Source organism: Blennius ocellaris (genome assembly GCF_963422515.1).
Source record: "Blennius ocellaris genome assembly, chromosome: 14".
Lineage (NCBI taxonomy): Eukaryota > Metazoa > Chordata > Actinopteri > Blenniiformes > Blenniidae > Blennius > Blennius ocellaris.
Genome location: NC_137663.1, coordinates 22273848 through 22279973, shown reverse-complemented (window position 1 = coordinate 22279973; position 6126 = coordinate 22273848).

Sequence of the window (6126 nt, the reverse complement as noted above, 5' to 3'; positions counted from 1 at the left end):
TTATTACCATTGAATGACTTCTCCCAGTCATTAAGGTTCTGTTTTGTGTCATTAGTTGTAAATCAGAAAATCTCGTGCCTCAGTGAGGCCAGTAGGAATGTCGTCGTATTCTTATTTTGATATTACTCTGAGGAAATTATGGAAATTATCATCATTATGCCACAGAGCTTTCCATAACGATCAGCTGATGCGTCCACGCATCACAACTAGCAGCTAACCAATTCAATTCAGCGAAACAAAAGATCCATCCTTGTGTTTAAAGCTGTGCAGTATCTCCTCGATTCAAAAGCAACACGATAAACCACACTGGGCCTAGTTGACGAACAACTCGCTGCGATTGGCGTCACATTTTACAGTTTGTTAGCAGGACATGCACGTTACCTTTTCACATCCCCCGTCAGTTTTAGCGTCCAGCTGCCAACAAACCTGAATTCAGAAGATTTCAACCGGCGGACAAAGTGTACCGACACGAACTCCCGATAGTCATAATAACTGGAAATAGCCTTACTTGCTGTTTAATGATGCGCCTGATCGGTGTTGTGGATGCTTTCTCAGTGAGTTTACAGCCCGCCACTTTTGAACATTCAGCTCCGCCTCCGACCTCTTCTTCTACGCCGGTTACCTCTGCTCGGCGCCACTGTTGCCCTCATCAGGACAAAGAGGGAACTGCAGCATTTGATTAAAACCTCATACGTTTCCTTTGACCATAGAGCTGCAACTTTTTTAAGCACATAGACCATTTTTTGACACTATTACTATACTTTGTCACTCATAAACATGTGTAAAGATAGAGATGATTATATTGCATTGCTATTATATGCCAATTAATCAAATCACTTGGAAAGTGGTGTAGCATTCTCTATCCACATTTCAGCATTTTCAGTCCAAATTGTTTTCTCTATCCCCTTCCAGATACTACCGTTCTATAAAACAATGTGCCATTTGAAGAAAATATACACTGATGTTAGAGTGATCCCTATGATCTCCAGGTAACATCTTTCTCATAAAGTGGCATAACTGCATTCTAGTATTTCTTGCAATGGAAAAATCAATAAAAACAAAACATAAAATAACTTAATAGTTACCAAACAATTGTAAGATGCACTGTGAAAATAAACTGAAATCAATATTAAACTCATCTCATGGCACCAAACACAGTCAAGCTGAGATCTGATACTGTATCAGATCTGATACAGATGCTGTATCAGATCTCAGTTTGGTGTTTGGTGTCTTTTTGTATACTTTAGTATCAGTGATACTAAAGTAGAGTATACAAAAAGTATACAAAAATACATTTGGTGCACTGTAAGGTTTGTCTCGGTGTCTGCAACCTGTGGCACTGAAGTCACGTAAGGCTATTTTTCTTTGTGGCAGCTCCCTGTAGCTTCACAAAAGGACATGTCAGTGAGCTTATTATCTCTTTTGCTCAGCAGGTCATCTTTCAAGAGGACCCTCATCTTGTAGTTTGAGGTTACAAATAAAAGACCGCTGCGAGATGTCATCAACTAACACATTTTGCCACCTGTCTGAAGCCTTATGCTGTATTGGTTGATGTTGAGTTTCTCACCCCAGTTCCAGGTAAGCAATCCCTGTATGAATGTGAGAAAAACTATTAGAAGAAATGAAAGGGTTTAACATAATGTGGACAGACTCATTAGCTTTCAGTACACATGGTACTGGCTTACCTAAATATTTGGTGAGAATAGTAATATAACATGTGCTATTACTAGAGCTCATCCAGGTGTTTACGCCCTTAAGCTATTGTTATGGAAATCTTGTTTTTGCTCATAAACACTGTATGATTTTGGAAGTCTGCATTTCGAGGATAACCTGTGTCAGCGCTTTTGTAACCTTCAATGTCTGGCGTGCCAGGAAGCACGTGGATCTTTCTCAAATCAATTCAACCTTTAAGAATGTGATCTCCACCTTCATTGTCAGACAAACTCCTGGACAGCCACTAAAGGTTGTACTGTGACACTGTCTCTTCTTGCAAGAATAATGTAATAAAACTCTCTTAAACTTTTTAATCGCTTTCAGTCGAATTCCTTATGTATTGTGTCACCTGAAGGTTTACTCATAAATCCTCCTGACCCATATACTTAAAGTTTGACTAACTCATTGCTATAGTCTGTTGTGTTGTAGATAGGTGTGTCAATCCTGCACGTGGAAAGCAAAATGTTGTCAGACAAAGGCATGTGGTACTTCACGTCTAACTTTAGACTGTGCAAAAGAAACATTGTTGACAGAAATTAATCCTAAAACCATTTCCATACATTCATCACGTTTCAGTCTCTGTCATAAAATGTTATGATCAATAGTTCCTCCAGATCTTAGCACTGACATCTAACAAAACCAGTTCGTTCATGAGTGATATTAAATATTTTTTCTTGGAGGTAATGTTAGTGTCCTATTGTTTGTGAAGTTCCCAAGACTTTTCCCACAGAAGTGGACGACAGGGTGGAGGGAAAGCTGAGTTTGTGACATGACATCCTTCTCGATGAGATGAGATTTTACCCCACAATGTAAAACAGGGAGTGACTCCTCTCTTCTGTTCTGGCTGGAGGAGAAAGGTCATTGCACTGGCAGCCAGATGGGAAAAACTGCTGAGTCCAGAGAAAGTTCTGACAAGGTTTCTACAGAGAAGAGAGAACTCAGCAGGTAATAATACAGTGACATGAAATCAGATTATTTGTGTATGTTTGACAAGAGTTTCATATTCTCTAAACTTTCATATTCATGCAAAATGACTTACCTGAGGCCGTGTTTTGCAATCATAAATGCATCATTGCAAATGAGCATACAGAGCCCAGTTTAATTGGGTCCAATGAGATCCCTGACCTTTAACAACCTTAAGATCCCTGAGAAACATAATAAAGCTGCCAGAGCTTATCCTCCCAACCCAGTTCAGAAGTCTGGCTCTGCCTGTTTAACATCTTGACATGAGGAAATAAGCAAAAATCTGAATATTTGGATAGAAGGACTCACCGGGGCTGTTTTGAAAGGAATAATAAATAATCACAAAATCACCATAAATACTTCTACTGACTTGCACATTATCCCAAGCTTTCAGTTTCGTTGAATCATCACCGTCACCATGACTCCCTGTCTTCATTCGGCCGTTGTCTCAGAGGTGAGTTACTCCTTACTGCTGTGGGAAATTCCACCTCAAGGCCCAATAACAACATGCCAGATTGTCTCTGTCCCCAGGAATAGAACAGACAGTTAATGAATGGAACAAGCCCATCATATTCTCTCCATGTACACTCACTGAATTATCATTATAGATGGTAGGATATGTCTTTTTAAGGAGAAAATGGCTCTGCTACAGATAAATGCTCTCAGCTGAGTGGACTGATTCAAAGTTATCTTGACCTTGACCACATGCACACACACACACACACACACACACACACACACACACACACACACACACACACACACACCTGCATAAACACACACTGCAGCTGGAAACAGTAGGAAATTCAGCCTTCCTTCAAACTTTCCCATTGTAGCATCTCACAATAATAACAATAATCTGGATGTGCTGGATTGCATTGCAGTGACATCACCCTAAAATTCGACGGTTGCATGAATGGGGTTTGGAGACAAATAGCCTCTGCTCAGCCATGCAAAGCCCCGTGTACATACCAGCTCCATGCTCTGCTAAGCTCAGGGCGTTATACATGTAACTGGCCACTAAGTGTGAAAGGTTTAAAATGTGATTAAAACTCTTTCAGTATATGAAGGGGGAGGAATTGAAAGAGTATTCTATGGCACGTGAAGTCACTTGAAACAAACCTGATCAATACTGTCATTGAAAATCAAATTTCATCCATCATAAATACTATCGAAAAGGAAATTTTCCACAATATTCCTATTCATACAGCAGAATAGAATAAAATCCATTGTAGTTTATGTTCTCACAACTTTTAATTATTAAATATTGTATCAATAATGTTTTTGTTAAAGGTTCAGATTTTGTCTCAATCAATTCATCCATCTTTTTTTCTGCTTTATATCCCAGTGGACATTGGCAGCCCATCTCGTCATCAAGTATCCTAAATGCATATAAGTACATCCATGCACAGTGAAGACAGTCAAACCCGCAGAAAGGTCTCTAAACATGCAGTACATCGAGAGTGCGAATCAATTGATAGTACCTAGAAATATTGTTCATTTCATTTATATAGTTTTTTTTTTTTTTCGAATGAAAGACATGCATGTTGAGCAGAAAACAATCCAAAAGAAGTAAGACATGAGTCATGTGGGAGAATTGTGACCACCTTGGTCTGTAATGCTTGTTACCAGGCAAACACAAGCAAAACGACAGCCAACAGTAATTAGTTGTCCATTTTAAAACACACTGGAAGCCTTTTGCTGAGTCAGCGGTGAGGCACCTTTTGGGAGGAGAAGTCTGTGGCTTGCTGTTCTCCTCTGGAACTGATGATAAACTCATGTGTCTGAATCTGACAGCGAGCGGTTGTGAAGACAAAGCAGGCGAACACTGATCGCACATCCATCTTCAGAGAAATTTAAATGCCCAGCGCTTTTGGGCAGTGCAACATTTCAGACGATTTATCGGCTTCTGTCCTGTTATGAAGATCAAAACGATACATTAGGAAAACAGAACAGAGGATATTTCTGGGCATTCTTGACTTTATCACTCTGATCTCGAATGGCAGCAGCACGGGGAGAACACACAAGTGTGAGGCTCTGATGGTCTGCATGGAGAAGGTATATCATCAAATATCAAATGATAAAATATATTTCAATTCAACACAAAAGTAAATGAAAAGTACAAATCATGAGTTTTTAAATAAGAGAGGATGAACTTCCATTTGTGCTTTCTGGATTCATGAATAGTTTGCAAATGATAAGATTTTTTAAAATACTGTTGGAATTCATAATTAATAAAGGGCATACTGTACCTCTACAGATTTGTTGCATCTTTATATATAATCTGTAACTGTCGGAACTGTTACACTTCAATTACGCATCATTTTCACAAGTGTCTGTCACCCTTTTACAATTAATTCAATTTCTGTGCATTAAGAGTGAATGTCTTTTTCTGCACGTTTCCTTTTTATGACACTTTTTTTTTCAAAAGAATTCAATGAAAAACATCAAGCTTTGTAAAAATTATTTTCCTGACTCTCAAATTGTCCACAATCTCCCACTTCCGAGATATTTCTTCTTTTTTTAAATGTACGGTATGATAAATGATCAGAGAGACTTCACTGTCTATGAACTGATACTCTGCATACCGTTGGGACGTTTCCCTGGTTATTTCTGATTTTGCAAGGCCTCCACTGGTGAGGAACACTACAGGATTATCATATGACTATCCACCCGAATGCCTGGCCAGGAACTGTGTCCCCGTTTGACCCTGGGAGCGTTTCTGTAGCTGTGGAGCTGCTGTGTTATAAATGCACGAGAGCGAAGGAAAACACACCCTTAAATAAATATGACTATTTCAGTGCCTTGATGTTTTATTCAGAGATCAAGATCTAAAACTGCCGTGCCAACCACCTGAGCAACGCTTCTCTCAGTGTTTCTCATTTCCCAGCACAGTCAACCTCATGAGTCAGGCGGGTATCATGTACACATCAGCTGATCCTGCAAAGTATTAATCACTGAAATTCAAGCTATTATGTTCACGTGGCCGATTTAAGCTCTGTAAGACTCAGGGTATAAAATCAGTAGTACATTTTCATCACATTTACTGTGCGTCCTCCCAAAGAAAAACTTTAAAACCTGAACACAGCCATGCTTGACATACCCCGATTTATAGGTTAAGAGAAGGGGAAAGTGTTTTTTTGTTGTTGTTGTTGCCAGAATTCAGATATTCGAGTGGCTCTCTTGTAGAGGACTGATTTATTACTCAGTCCTAATAAGGATCGGAGTTGCCCATCCCCTGTCCTGGATCCTGACATGGTGACATAATAATATCTATGTCGCCTTTTGTCTTGGAAAATCACTGGAAAAACGCACTCTGGTTTTAACTGAGGTGGGGGGGGGGGGGGGGGGGGTTAACATCGATACCTTTTCATGCGCGCACGGGCGTCATGAGCGCACGCTCCTCCTGGATTGTACGTGATACCCCGAGAAGCTACGCAGTCTGTGCAA